Below are 15,835 nucleotides of genomic sequence, written 5' to 3'. Positions count from 1 at the left end.
GCATACTGTCACTTTCTGTAAGGAGGGAGGGAGTTCAGTGATCTAGCCATACACACTATTCTCCCTTCAGTGCCAGAAGAACACAAATCACAGTAGACGCTGTGACATTACTCACACAGTCGTCCTTCCCTGGTTCCTGTTCTCCTTTCTTTAGTAAAAAACAAAACCTGAATGTAAATGAATGGAGGGTGTGTGTTAGAAATAGAAAATATGTTTTCTGTGTATTGTTTGTTAGTTCCCCCAAATACCTGAATATACACACAGACTGAGCCACACTGCTACAAGGAAACCCTTTCAAAATGTACAGACAAGTCCATGTTGGATGAATGGTAGAAATCATTTCATTGTTTCTGGTTTATTTAAAACTCTAACCTCGGTTTTCTTCAAGCATTAGGTAATGAATATAAGAGCATAACGTGACTCAAAAGATTAAGATTTTATATTGGTACACTTTGATGTAAATTTTTGGTATTGGAGTTTTAAAAATTAATTATTTTACTTATTTGCATCCTAAGTGTTGCTGTCTCATCCGGTCATCTCTCCTAGGGCACTGACTTTTGAGAAGAGTATAAATGGAATTCTCTTTATTACCAATTTGTAAAGAACAGGGAATTCTGCATAGCCATGTGCATCTTACAGATGTACCCAGCAAAAAAAATAACACAAACAAGACAAAAACAAACAAACAAACAAACAAACAAGCAAGCAAACAAACCATCTCAGCCTGTTTGATAGTATCTTAGCCCGAGAAAGGTTTCTTATTTTTCTCATGAAACAATCAAATTTCAAGAATTCTTTACTCTGTACAATCTTCATTTTATTGGACTGGTAGAGCAAATGGTAAACTTATTTGAGGAAAAAAAATCAAAGTTGCAGCTATTCATTTGTTTATTTATCATTGAGACAGGGTCTCACTATGTAGTCCTGGGTGGTGTCTTCACAACGGAGCTTGATCTGGACAAGTACTCACTAACGCTCCCTTTGTGGGTGATTCTACGGCCTGACAAGTTGTCAATTAAAATTCACTGTCCCATACCTCTCTTCAGAAGGAGTATACATCTGCTTCCAGGAGATCATTCAGGACAAGCGGGGCACAAAGGAACAGGACAGAAGGATGAAGTTGGAAGGTGGTGGGTAGAGTGCATGAGTCCCAGGTCACTTGCTTAGCAGTGAGCTGCAGGCCAAGGAAGGAAATTCATGCAGGTCTATAAATGATGCCTTTATATAGTACACAGTGTACAAAAGATAGGCGAATTTCCCACCACCTGAGCAACTCCTAGACCTCAGACATAAGGGAGGTTTGTGAAGGGTGAGGAATTTCATGAGTTATGGTGGTTACGTGCTATGCTACAACCTAGACATGCTTAACATGCCCGAGTTGTCTTTGAACTAGTTTTCCCTCGGGCTACACACATGGATCGCCATATAATAGATGCTTAATATTTCTCCAAGTCAAGCCTATCTGGTATAAGCCCAAGTTGGTGTGAAGCTACAGCTCGAAGTAGAAGTGAATTCTCTTCTACTACGTCCTCGTGGAAATGCACAAAAAAATGTGCCTGTCATCTACCCAGATTTTCTGAGTGCTTGGCTGTTACAGTGAAGATGGAAAAGAACAAGGTGTAACTCACCTGAGAATTCTGGGGATGTTATCTGTGAACCAACCCAACAGAAGCATAAAACAGTGTCTTACCATCGATGCTATCTAGTAATTCTGAGCACTGACTGGCCTCATTTAGGAGGGTCACACTCAGAGCCTGGGGTTATTTCAAAGGCATTTTCGTTCGAGCATGGTGGTTGATGCTGGCCATCACATGGTCATTTGCAGGATCCGAGGCTGACCTTATTTGGCAGCTTTTCACGTACCTCACACTGTCTGAACAGCATCCTGTTCTGAGAGCAAGTGCTTCAAGAGGTTCACACTGCATGAGAGTGGTGTGTGTGTGTGTCTGTGTCTAGTGTGGGGGCTGTGAGGGGTGTGAATGTGTGTGTGGTATGTGTATAGTGTATATGTATGTGTGTGTATGGTGTGGGGGTGTGAATGTGAGTAGTATGGTGTGTATGTGAGTAGTGTGTGTGTGTGTGTGCGTGTGTGCATGTATGTGGTGTGGTGTGTATAGTGTATATGTATGTGTGTGTATAGTATGGGGGTATGAATATGTGTGGTGTGGTGTGTGTGTATGGTGTGTTATGTGTATGTGTGTGTATTTGTGAGTATTTGTGTGTGATGTGTATGGGTGTGGTGTGTGTGTGTGTGTGTGTGAGAGAGAGAGAGAGAGAGAGAGAGAGAGAGAGAGAGAGAGAGAGAGAATGCGTGAGTGCACAAGGCAATAAGTAGAGCCTGAATAGCTCTTTTATTTTTAAGTACACTGCATTTATTCTGGTGTACTTTTCCATAGCATGTTTCTATATCCTCTCCATCTCTCCTCCACCTCACCTTCTCCTTTCCGCGGCAGTGGTTCCTGTACTCCATCAGTAGCTTACTGTTCTTTCCTATTCCACGCCCTTCTTAGCCCATCTCACCTGGGATGCATAACATCATGGTGGCATTGCCGGTCACAGTAACTGTGTGATCTGATGGTTCCAATGGTGTTGTAAACCATTGTAAGTCAGTAAAATTGCTGTAGTTCTCCCTCTCCGCGCTCTGTGTCCTGGAAACAAGTTGCTAAGTCTAAGCAGGGTTGAAAGGGAAAGGAGGGGAAGCTTCTCTACTTCCTGCTGGAGGTTCATCTACAAAACTTGTCTGAAATGCTTCTATGTGGAAGATTTGTCTTTTCTTCCATTTATTTATATCACCATGGATTCATGTATATTTATCTTATCATTTAAGTGATAATCCAACACTGTGTGATTTATTTTATAGTTCAAAAATTTCCAGTTTTGAGCCCTAAAATTTCCTTTGGTTTGGAACTAAACTGTGCTCCTTTCACATAATCTCATCTTTCAGTTTTTTTTCATCATTTCCTTACATTTGTGCACTTGAGGATGCTCTAACTTCTCTTGAATTTTCCCTAGACTGCCTCCAAAGTCAGTCATTTTTCACAGAGCCTTTTTGAAGTTTTATTTTTACTTCTTCATCTTCATCACCATCATTATCATCATCTGTTGTGTTTATGTGTGTCTCATGTGCATGCAGGTGTGCATATCCCAGCATGCATCCAGGAATCAGAGGGCAACCATTGGAAATCAGTTCTCTCCTTCCACCATATGTTCTGGAACACACGTTGAACTCACATTGCAAGTATTATTCAGTACTTTCACCCACTGATCCACCTCAAGCCCACAGCCTCTCTTTTTTTCCCCCTTTAAATAGAATAATAACACCTAGTGCCAGATGTTATAGAAACTCTCCTGGTAAGGGGAAGACATTTTGGGTCTTAATGAGACAGTGTAAAGATGGTATATTAGCAGCTTCTTCTTCTTCTTCTTCTTCTTCTTCTTCTTCTTCTTCTTCTTCTTCTTCTTCTTCTTCTTCTTCTTCTTCTTCTTCTTCTTCTTCTCCTTCTCCTTCTCCTTCTCCTTCTCCTTCTCCTTCTCCTTCTCCTTCTCCTTCTCCTTCTCCTTCTCCTCCCCCTCCTCCTCTTCCTCCTCCTCCTCCTTCTTCTCCTCCTCCTTCTTCTTCTCCTCTTCCTCCTCCTCCTCTTCCTTCTCCTTTCATAAGGCCCTTCTATGCCTGCCTCAGCTCTGAATAACAATACAGAGACTTTTATTTATTATGAATGTTTAAGGCCTTTGTTTATTATTGTTCCTAACTAGCTCTTATAATCTAATTAACCCATTTGTTCTAACCTAAGATCTGTCACGTGGCTTGTTAAGTCTCTCTCCTTCAGCCCTAGTGGCCTGCTTCTTCCTATGCATCTGGATGGAGAATTCGCTCATGCTTTACTCTACCCACCAAGTTCCTATCTCTTCCAGAAATTCCCTCTTATTCTCTCCTCTATGCTATAGACCATCAGTTTGTTTGTTTTTCTTTTTTTGAAATTAAACCCATCAGGAGGTGAGAGAGGGAGTATTTACAAAACATGATGTAGCCATATGAGGAGCAATACCAAAGTCCCATCTGCTTACAATGACAATCTTTACCTAGTACACAAAAAGATCACCTCCACAGTTGCTGCAATAAAGTGCCCTGACAAAGGAAGGGAGAAAAGGTTTGGCCTCTAGTTCTAGCGGGGTAAATGTACCGTGTCATGGAAGGCTTGCAGCAGGCAGAGTGAACCCAGGGGCAGGATTAGGGAGCTGGCTGGTTACATTGCCTCCACACCCCAGATGCAGAGCATGTTGAGGAAGTGAGGCTGGGATAAAAAGCCTTAAAGCCCACCCCAGAGAACCTATCTCATCCTCTTAAAGGTCCCAGCCTTCTCAAACAACACCAATAGATGGGGACCAAGTGTTCAAATACACGATGAGCCATGGGCCTGTTTCAACTTCAAACCATGATAGATGCCATTCTTTAAAAGACCTCAGGTTGAGAGATAGTGTTATGAATATATGGGAAATATAACCACCATAGGCACCAAGAAAGGATGTCTTGATGAGGGAATGAAGTTTGAATAAGACTCAGGCGGTGAGGATCATCTATGTGGTTGTCTGTGTAAGAAGTGTTCTAGGCAAAGTAACAGTACAAAAAGCATGTGTGTGATACTACACGGAATGTCCTCGGGAATAGTTAAGGGGCCAGTGTAGCCAATGGAAGGAGAGGCACAGAGAGGTGGGTAAGGAGAGGTAAAGGATGCGTAGGTTATACAAGGCCTAGAAGACACTGAGGATTTGAATGGCAAGATACAGACTGGGCTGCTCTATAGGGCTCTTCTTCGTGCCCTAGAGCCCGCTCTGCCACCGCCACTGCCTCGACCCTGTATCCAGTTTGCTTAACCACCAGTCTTGCCTGCAAGGTTCCTGTTGCTGTCTCTGGAGCATGGTAGGCTGCTGAGCTTGAGTGGCAGTGTCAAGAGGGAGCTGTGTGCCTTAGCCAGTGGCAGGGAGGGTGCCCCTGCCTGCAGCCAACCAGGGCAATAAGCCCAGAGTCTGATGTATCCGCTCTGTAGCAAGCTGTCAGAGCCATGTCCATGTTGATGAAAAGCCGTATGACTCTGGGGTCATGGCTACCCAGGAGAGTTATAAGGGCTTCCTGATGATTCCCAAAAGGTATGAGATGACCGTCTCTTGGCCTCTAATATGCAGGCTGAGCAAGGACACGCACGAGGCTGCTGGCTGTAGCCTGCACTTAAGTCCCTCAGTGAACCCAGAGCTCCCCAGTAAGACTAGCTGTCCTGTGAGCCCCAAGGATCCTGTCTCAGCATTTGGATTACAGGCCCGAAGCACCAGGCCTGGGACCTTTTAGATGGCTGGTGAGGAAGCCAAACTAAAATCTTTTGTGCTTATGCAGCAAGCGCTTTAACTACTGAGCCGTCTCTCCATCCTCTCCACTTAACTGCGACTTCCATGTTGTTGAATCAAATGCTCCGTCCTCGGCTTAATGAGTTCATTGACACCATGTTTCAAAGACCAAGGTGGAGAGTGATTGAGGAAGACTCTCAGTGTTGACCTCTTTCCTCCTCAGATGTGCATACACACCTGCATGTGCACCCCCCAACATGTATACACACACACACACACACACACACACACACACACAAAGCTAAAAGGTAGATTAAAAGCATTCAGTGAATTGGAATCAAAAGAGGAAAAGGCTAAGTGGGGGTTGGTAGGAGGGGGCATGTTGAGGGTACACCACAAAGATGGCGGGGACCATGGAAAGTTTGTGACACTATAGGATTGAATGTCCTGGCGAGTGTCCTGTACACAGATTAACTCTTATATGAACGAGAATCACCCTGTGAACTCTAGGAACATACCCGTTAAATTAGCAGTCCCAGTTCTCTGGTGCTGGGAAATAGCCTAGAGAAAAGCTGAGGTACATTTGCAATGAAGAGAGATAAATATACTTCTATCAATACTATTCACAAGAACTAGACAAGGCTGTCACCAAAATACTTTGCAAATGCGAGAATAAGATTCAATGATTTGGGCTGTGGATATAGCTTGGTGTTGGCATGCACTGGACATGGTGGGAGGAGGAGGAGGAAGGGGGGAGGAGGAGGAAGGAGGGAAGGAGGAAGAGGAGGAGAGCTGGAACCTACAGCCATTCGTAGTCAGGTATAAAGAAGATGAATCATCCCAGGTGAAATGGCTCAGTGGGTAATGGCACTGGCTGCCAAGTCTGATGACCTGTGTTTGATCCCAAGACCAATGTGGTGGCAGGACAGAGCTGCCTTCCTCCAGCTTGTCCTCTGACCCACATATGTACACTGTAGCAGGCACGTACTTTGCCCCGCCCCCCAAACACAAATAAAACGAAACCAGACTTTATTACACAAATTATGCATTTTCTACAAATCTATTGGGCAACAGGGTAATTAAAGTCTTAAGCTTTGGAGTCAGGCTGGAATTTAAATCCTGTGTCCTTACCCTCGTGGTCCTTATTAGCTATTTGCCCCTATGGGAATTACCTAGTCTCCATTCTATGAGACGGACCTGCAGGTTACAGGGGGGTCACAACAGTGTCCGGGATGAACCTGCCTCTTCTCTTTATGGCTTCTGTCTTCTGTATTAAAAACCCTCATTGGAATGGAATTCTGTCATTGTGTAAAAAACCAGAAAAATAAAGTTTCTACTTTTATCAAATTTCAATTAATCTAAAGAACAAACAAACAAACAAACAATCTGATACTTGGATTTGTTACCAGTAACCAGATTTCAACATATTTAGAACAAGGTTTGTTTTGTATCTATTGTTTCAACTGTTAATTTTATGAGTTCCAAATAACCCAATACATATTTCCAATGAAAATTTAATATCTGAATTGAGATATATTTGAAGTGTAAAGTAAACACCATATTTTGAACACTTAGTTTGTAAATAAATATACTTAAATTATCTCACTGATAAAATTTCTTGGGGGTTTCCTTTCAGGGGGTGGTGGTGAGACAGTACCCTGTAGCCCAAATTGGTCTTGAACACCCTATGTAGTTGAAGGTAACCTCGGATTCCTGATCCTCCTATACCCACGTCCTGAGAGCTGAAGTTACAGGAAGGTCATCCTACTTGAGCTTGGATTGCATATTAAATATTTTCAATATTCTGGGTCAAGATATACTATTCAAATTAGTCCCTTCTTTTTAGTTTTAGAAGCATGACTCCTCAAACACTTAAGTTGTGTGTTTGGCACTTGTGTTATGATTAATAGATAACTTGGCCACAGAGCAGCCATCTTGGGCCTGGCTTATAGGCTAGCTGCCTTCCCGTCTATATTCAGTGGCCTCCTGCTGGAAAGAGGAATAGTTAGTGGGAAGCGGCAAACTTTCTTCCTCTCCAGCAGGAGGCTGTGGCAAACACTGCACTCACAGCGAGGTCTTCAGCTCACGAGTGGTTTTTCCTCGGCAGATGGGTTGTTTCTATTACACCCCAGGCAGGCTGTACTTTTTTGGAAAGGTTCAAAAAAGACTCGTGTCAGCAGCCTTGACACACAGTTCAAAGGCAGCTTTTCCCAAAGAGATGCTGGGTCTTCAAGAGCTAGGGCTCAGGGGACAGGGTCTGCTCAACCCAGCTCGGTCAGTGGCACATGGAGGGGCTCCGTGCAAGTAGGCTGCATCGTCTCCAGCTCCACTCAGCCTTTCGAAAGAACATCAGAGGTGTCACAAAGAATAGTGAAGAAGACATCTATAAATATGACACCAGCCAAGAAATCAGCAGAAACAAAGATGGAGAAACACAGATGCCTTCCCGACCCTACACATTGTACGATCGTAACTGCGTTCTCCGAGTCTGGTTTAAAAAAAATATTTAAAAGTTAGTAAAATATTTACATGCAGAATCAGCCCTGGCAGCAAATTCAAAGATGCCTATTAAGGCCGGAAGCAGTTGCTTCTGTATTGGGGACTTTGAGACTCTGGGCCTCAATTAACCTTTCCAAATAAGAACTGACAGCCTTGGATGGAAAATATGGGCAGGCTAAAATGTTTTTGAAGACTGTTTGACTACAAAGTAAACAGCCCGAATAAAATAAAAATATTAAATCAGATGCTGTCTCCACATTCCATAAAGCTGAACACACAGCAAAACGTAGTTGAAAGAGATCGCCAACCAAGTTGTGCTTAGCCAAACTACAGGGAATTAGCTGTGTTCGAATAAGACAGAGAATTCTTTTTTCTAGTTATTTTAGGTCTTGACATGATGTTGCTTGGCTGACATTAAAGGCATAACTTCAGAGATAGTTATCTGCCAGCCTTCTTGTCATTTCTGTAGCCAAAGCAATGCATGAGAAAATATTTACAACATGTAGTATTCTCTTTGAAGGAGGAGGCTCTCTTGGTGGTCAAACTATTTCCTTTTATTAATTTTTGTGCAAAATGGTACAGTACAGATTCTGCGGAATCGGTGTTTCATTAGGATGGAAGCAGAAGGAAGGTGACAGGAGGGGATTCATAGCATTGTTAAGACTGTAAGAGGGAAACTCAGAACCCTACAAGACAACACATACAAATGCTAAATGCCAGAAGCTCACACCTACAAGCTGGCGACATTTTATTGCCAGATTCCAAAGTTTTTATCATCTAGCCCAGCATTTTCATCGCAATGCTGTTTTCTGTCTGTGAAGGGCTCGGTGTTGTGTCTCTGAGAGTCTAGTTGATCAATAAGGCTTTTCGTGTCTTTGTTATATTTTAAGCACGTGTCACCGTTTAGTAAGTCCTAAGAGGTGGTAAGTAAGCCCAGTACTGCCATCCACCATGAAGCTCGCTTTCTGATCCTTTGCATCAGCTATTTCCTGTCTGGATGCCCCCCCCCCCCCCGCCTCCTGCCCCTGTGCGCCCCCTCTCTCCTGAACTCTTTAAGCTTGACTCTTCCTGCTTATTGGACTTCATCCTTCTCAGCCTGTTTATCCTTTGTGTAGAGAAAGGCCATTGACTTGTTTGAGTTAACTTTTATATCCAGCTACTTCACTGAAGCTGTTTATCAGGTTTGGGAATTCTCTGGTGGAATTTTTAGGGTCACTTATATATACTATCATATCATCTGCAAAAAGTGATATTTTGACTTCTTCCTTTACAATTTGTATCTCCTTGATCTCTTTTGTTGTCTAATTGCTCTGGCTAGGACATCTAGTACTATATTGAATAGGTAGGGAGAAAGTGGGCAGCCTTGTCTAGTCCCTGATTTTAGTGGGATTGCTTCCAGCTTCTCACCATTTACTTTGATGTTGGCTACTGGTTTGCTGTAGATTGCTTTTATCATGTTTAGCTATGGGCCTTGAATTCCTGATCTTTCCAAGACTTTTATCATGAATGGGTGTTGGATCTTGTCAAATGCTTTCTCCACATCTAGTGAGATGATCATGTGGATTTTGTCTTTGAGTTTGTTTATATAGTAGATCACGTTGATACCATCCCTGCATCCCTGGAATGTAACCTGCTAATGCTCTGGCTTGGGACACTCATGGCACTTAGAATGGTATTTTACTTCTTCCTGCCTAAGACACAGGAGTTGTGCCTGGTCCCCCTTCTGCTTAGGATAGAGTTCCTGCAAAGGATAGAGCACTGTGCACATTTCCTAAACAGAGTTAAAGGTCCCACTTTGAGGGTTCAGTGTAAGAAGATGGCTTGTTGCTCTCGTGCTGTGGAATCCGGGGGCTTTTGCACGCTTGCTCAGTTGTGCCTCCCACCTTGCACGTTAGGAATGTTGAACTTGAAGCCCTTTGGTTCAGGCTGCTTCTGGTGCCTGCTTCATCTCCTCTCTGAGGGAGAAATACTTCCCTGGTTATGTTCCTCTCCGTAGGACCCTGCAGAAGGGTGGTGTGGGCCACAGGTGATGTCGCTGCTTTCTCTGACAGTCCCCAGAGGACTGAAACAGCCTTTTCAGACTGACTGATGACATTTTCACCGCACAACACATTCGTTCATTCTTTCTCACAGAGTTTGCTCTCTTCCCCTCAGACGGCCTGAATCAAGGAGTTTGACGAGCCACACCTTTAAGCCTTCACATACATGGATTTTTTTTTTTTCTTCTTGTTTCTCTTTACAATTTGGGCCACAGTGTTCCATTCCTAATTCCGTCACACTTCCTATAATTTACAAGGTCTAAAGCCTCAAATGTGTACAGTGCCAAAGGCTTGGCTAGATGTGAGGGGTCCTACTTGCATAGAGCAAAGGCTTTTAAACATAGACACTAGAATTTAACCTGAAAAGAGTGGGTAAGAGATTTCCTTTCATTACATACATCTCTACTTTAATGAAGAGCATGGATCAGAAAAACAAAACAAAACTTGACTCTCTTTACTTAGAGGCATTTTGGAATAAATAGAATGTAAAATCTCCAAAAATGTTTCTGGTCTTCTTCTTCTTTTTTTTTTCTTTAGTTTTGACTTATTTATTAAATATTTGTGTGGTCAAATCCTTGAATGCTTTAACTTTTGTTACTGTTTTTAATACACTCTATATTTTCTAAATTTATGTTATTTACTCCTTTTTCCCCTATTCTTCCTTTGTTGTACTTTTTTTTTTTAACTTATTTTATTTGCTTTACATTCCGCTCATTGCCTCCCTTCTGGTCACCCCCTCCCACAACCCTTCCCCATTCTTTCTTCCCTTCTCTCTCAGCAGGTGGGTCTCCCTGGGTATCCCTCTTACCCTGGCACTTCAAGTTTGCGATGCTAGGTGCTTCCTCGCCCACTGAGGCTAGACAAGGTAGCCCAGCTAGAATATATTCCACATATAGGCTTTTGGGATAGTTCCTGTTCCAGTTGTTCAGGACCCACAAGAAGACCAAGCTGCACATCTGCTATATATGTGTGGGGGTGGGGAGGTTTAGGTCACGTTTCCAGTCTTATGATAAAAGAAATGCCCCCAAAGGGAAAGTGTGAAAAGCTCTTTCCTCAATGAAACTATTAGCATTTTTTTAAGTTACATCTTCAAATACATTCAATTAGTCCCATGATAGATCTCAAAAGATCTTTCAGTTTTAATCATTTAATACTACTAATATTTAATATATGTAATTATATATTATTATAATGTTATATTTTTGTATTATATATATTATAACATGTGATAATATATTAATATACTGAACCATTTCATGGCCCAGAGCTTTGTATTTTAGACATGAGAATAACAGTTCCTGTCTTTGCTAGAGATCCAACTGTGAACTGCTCCTGTCGCCAGCTTCCCAACCTCTTTGGGCTGAAAATACGTCACGGTATGCAAAAATAAAGTGAGTAATTCAGTCAGTGTTATTTGCATCCATCAAGCTTTTAGAGAAGAAAGTTGAAATTACAGGCGGAGGTGGATCTGCTATTTATGGGTCTCTCAATCCACAGAGTCATTAGCCACCATGTTTTCCTGATGTACTAAATACATCAGGAAATTTAATATCGACAATTTTAATTTAATATTGACAATCACCTCATACCTACAACCACACCTACGACCACTCTATAACTACGATCACCTCACGTCTACAACTACCCCATACCTACCACCACCCAACACTTTCAACTATGCACACCCATAACCGCCTCAAACCTATAACTACTGTGGAGCCCTACAATCACCTCACACCTACAACTATCCCACACCTACAACCGCCCCACCCCTGTAACGACCTCCACACTGTTAATCACCCCACAGTTAGAATGCGCTAGCTCCAGGGGTGTGTGCCTCTGCTAGGCAAGCGTGTCTCCAGCCAGTCACTGCTGAGACAGGGAAACCGGGGACTCAAGGGCACACCTTTCAAATGAGCTCTTCATATTGGTCAGAAACATTGGAACAGAATGAAAGCTTAATAATAAGCTAGGCAGCTCCTTGAAGCTGTCCCAAGACAACCTTTTGGAATGCCCCAAATTACATAGTATTTCACAGTATGTGTTTGTGTGTGTGTGGGGGGGGAGCATTAGAATATGGTTTCTCAACTTGTGGGTCGTGACCCTTCTGGGGGAAGGTATCAAAAGACTCCTTCATACAGGTCACCTAAGACCACTGGGGGAAAACAGCTATTTACATTACAGTAGCAAACTTATAGTTATGAAGTAGCAATGAAAATATGGTTGGGGGTTACCACAAAATAAAGAACTGTATTAACTAGTCGCAGCATTAGGAAGGTTGAAAACTACTGCATTAGAGGGTTAATTTGTGCTATAGAGAATTAGCCCATCCCAATTCTGTAACTTAAAAATGAAGACAAACATTTGCAAGATTTTTGTTTTAGGCAAAGGCTCACTATTGAGCCCAGGCTAGGCCTGAATTTGTAATCCTCCCATCTCAGCCTCTTGGTACTAGGATTACAAGTGTGTACCACTATGTCAAGCTTAAAAAGGAAAATCCTTTTAAAGGGCAAGAAACATAAATAGAAACACTACTGTCCCTTAAATAATTACTTTCCACTTTGTTTCTAACTAGAGCCTGGGGCAAAAAGGTACAGTCATTCCAAGACTAAGTCCTTTATCCATGAGAAAAGCATGGATATCTGACCCAAAGGGCTAGCTCCTCCCTATGGCCCTATGGTTTAGGTTACAGGCTCTACATGAATGTTGTACAGGCCTCTTTTCCTCCCCTTCCCTCCTACAACACACACACACACACACACACACACACACACACACACACACACACACTCACACACACACACTCTACAGGCTGCACATATATACACACCCCCACCCCCACAGGTTGCACACACATGCACATGCACATACACACACACACACACACACCACTGGTTGAAAATACAGAGACACACACACACCACACACACACACACACACACACACACACACACACACACACACACACACACAGAGTCAGTCACTCACTGGGCAGCCAGAGCAAGACAATGAAAAAACCTGGGAATGTAACTTGTATCATTCAAACAAGAATGATTTGGTGGGGAGGGTGGGTATATTAATAACCACACAGAGATGGCTGGCTTATGGACCAGAACTACGTTGGCAAACTGGGACAGATGGTAGGTACTTCACTGTGAGGAACAGGTCTCGGTACTAGAGCCATGAATGTAGGATGAGAACGTGGGGCTAGCGATCAGGAGTGGGGGACATGAAGCTGCCTTTATGAATCTGAAAAGTGGGCAATGTGAGCTGGTTGATGGGATTCTCCTCTTAGCACAATGATGCTGACCAAACTGAAGAGGCCTTACAGGCTGCAATGAATGTTCAAACAGTAGATGTTTCTCAGTTATTACAAAAGAGTAGCCTGGTAAGACTCAACTCACACAGCATGGTAGGAACCTGTAGAGCACTTTGGGAACAAGGAAGGGTCACACCCTCCATGCAGGATGCTGTGGGATAGTTCAGCTGACAACTGAACGGACAGTGTAGCCAAACTTTTTAGATTAAAGTGACTTAGAAATTGCCCTTTGAGGCAGAAAGAAAAATTCAATTAGATTTTTTTTTCTTGGAAAGGAAACAAGTTTTTATTCAAACTCTTGTTTCTATGAAGTATATAATATAAAGTACTTTGATCATACTTAGTGTTTTACTAACAACCGTGAACTTTAAAATGTACCTCTCAAGGGACAAATGCCATTTACTTTCCAGTTGTAGGGAACATTGTAGAAGTCAATTTTAGAAGGTCAGATTGCTTCAGACTGCGTCTTTATTTTAGAATTTATTACTATTTTTAAATGTGTGTATGTTTGTGTGTGCAAGCACACGCGTATCTGTCTGTGTGTGTGCATGTGTGCCTGTGTGTGCTCAAATGTTACCAAAATGTATCCTTGGGGCTGGAGTTGCAGGTGGTTGGGGGTTGCCTGATTTAAGTGCTGGAAATTGAAACCTGAGCCCCCTGAAGAGTGAGTGGCATGTGCTCTCAACTGCTGCTGTGCCATCTCTCCAGCTTAAGCAAGGACGTGAATTCTCAAAGTGCTTTTGTTTTCATGTAACGAAGTAAATTTAACATTATTTGTATTTGAGAGATTTTAAACTTGCTATTTGCGTATCTCCACCCAATACAGATATCAGGCTAGTTTGTACGTGCCTGTTAAAACTGTCAACACCAAGCTTCACAACCTGTAACCTGTACACTTTTTAAAGTGCGCTTGAAACATTTTCATTTTTTAAAAACAACATCTTCAAGTGAGCAGACTGTATTTCTAGCACTAAGTATCCATGGCTGGGGTGACTGTACCATTTGCCTTCCGTGCTCCTCTCTGCATCTGGGGACGACCATTCTCAGTGTTTCTGACCTCGCAAACTGTTTGCCGCATATCTGAGTCACACGGGAATTTTTAAAAAGTTGCCAGCGCCCTGGCCACACCCTTGACTACTGGAGGTGGACCTAGCAACAGCATTTTAAAACTTGGGAGTAGAGGCACATCTCCTCATATACCTGGGTCATAAAACCTGGGTAACCGAGTCAACCCTTCCGAGCATCTAGTGCTATTCAGTCACAGGATAAATGGTAAATCCTGACTGGGTCACAATGGAACGCTCATTGGATCTTCACTTCCCAGATGTGCAAGACATACACTATACCATTTTCAAGAAAAGTTTCTGTTGTTGACTACACACCACAGTAGGAATGGAAGCAAGTACCGATTTCTCTGATCCATCTCCTTGGTAGTTTATGACCCAGTCAGACTCTGCAAACTCGTTGCAACTCCAACTTTTTCATTAAAAGAAACAAAAACCAAAAATCAAGGGAGGCAGAAGCAGCTCCTTGCAGGGTTCGATTGCCATGGAGCTCACACTGCCATTGTGCACACTCCTTAGAATTATTCAAGAGCTTTCAAGTCTCTGATTTCAAGTGAGCATCAAAGGGTAGGGCCTGGACCTTGTTCCTGCTGAGGAAATGGCGCTCAGAGTGTTGTTGTTAGAGCAAGGCAGAGTTGAGGTCAGAGTCAGGTCTGTGGACTGTAATCGCTCTTCACCCACGCAGTTGGTGACCTTGCCCTACCTCTCGCAGGCAGAGCCTCAGCATCCTCTTCCGAATGATTCTCCCCCAATAGATGCTTCTATCCTGGGTGATGCTGGGGACCAAACCCATGGTGTTATGGAAAGTGCTCTACTGCTGGGACACTTCCCAGTCCTTGTTATGTGTATCGGCAGACTAGTTAAGTCCTTGCCTTTCTCCTGCTTCTGGCTCTCCACACTCAAAAAATCTCACTTGAGACCATTTGTCTCTTGTGGTTGTCCTGTGTGAAGGACATGTACCGCAAAGTGCTACAAAGTGTAAATGTGAAGCATGGAGCTTGGGGGTGCTGGGAGAACACATGAACACCACATTGCCCACAGCAGAGAAAGGGGGACCGAGTCGAGCTTAGAGTTCAGAGGTAAGGGCTATTCAAAGCTTCCTGGGGCCATCCTCTTAAAAACTGTTTCTCAGAATAGGGAATGCTAGAAATCCCTAGATGCTAGATAATGGAGAATTTTTGGTATGGCATGGATTTAGTAGGATAGGGGCAACAAAGCCAAGAAACTACCTTGTATGGATTCGAGCTAGGAGGAATTTAGGGCAATAATAACCAAAACTGAGGATATTGACAAAAGACTTGAAACTAAAGGTGAAAGGAAAAGCAGCCGAGAGAAAGCATTTCAATAAATCATTATCCACTATTGGATTCAATGGCTACTGACATGTTACATAATGGAGTATTTAACCAAGTGGTCTTTAATCAATGGTTGGGTTAAACATCAGCTTAGTAGATCTTTAAATCAGGCACAGGCTTGTTTGCAGATCTTGCTTGCTTGTGCCTCCCCCACTCCCTGCCCCAGGAAAGCAGTAGTTTCAGCAAAGCTGCAAACCTTAATATGGTTTAATAGAGACAGAT

The sequence above is a fragment of the Mus caroli genome, unplaced genomic scaffold (genome assembly GCF_978045245.1).
Source record: "Mus caroli unplaced genomic scaffold, Mus_caroli_1 scaffold_9, whole genome shotgun sequence".
NCBI lineage: Eukaryota > Metazoa > Chordata > Mammalia > Rodentia > Muridae > Mus > Mus caroli.
This window is presented reverse-complemented; position numbering follows the sequence as displayed.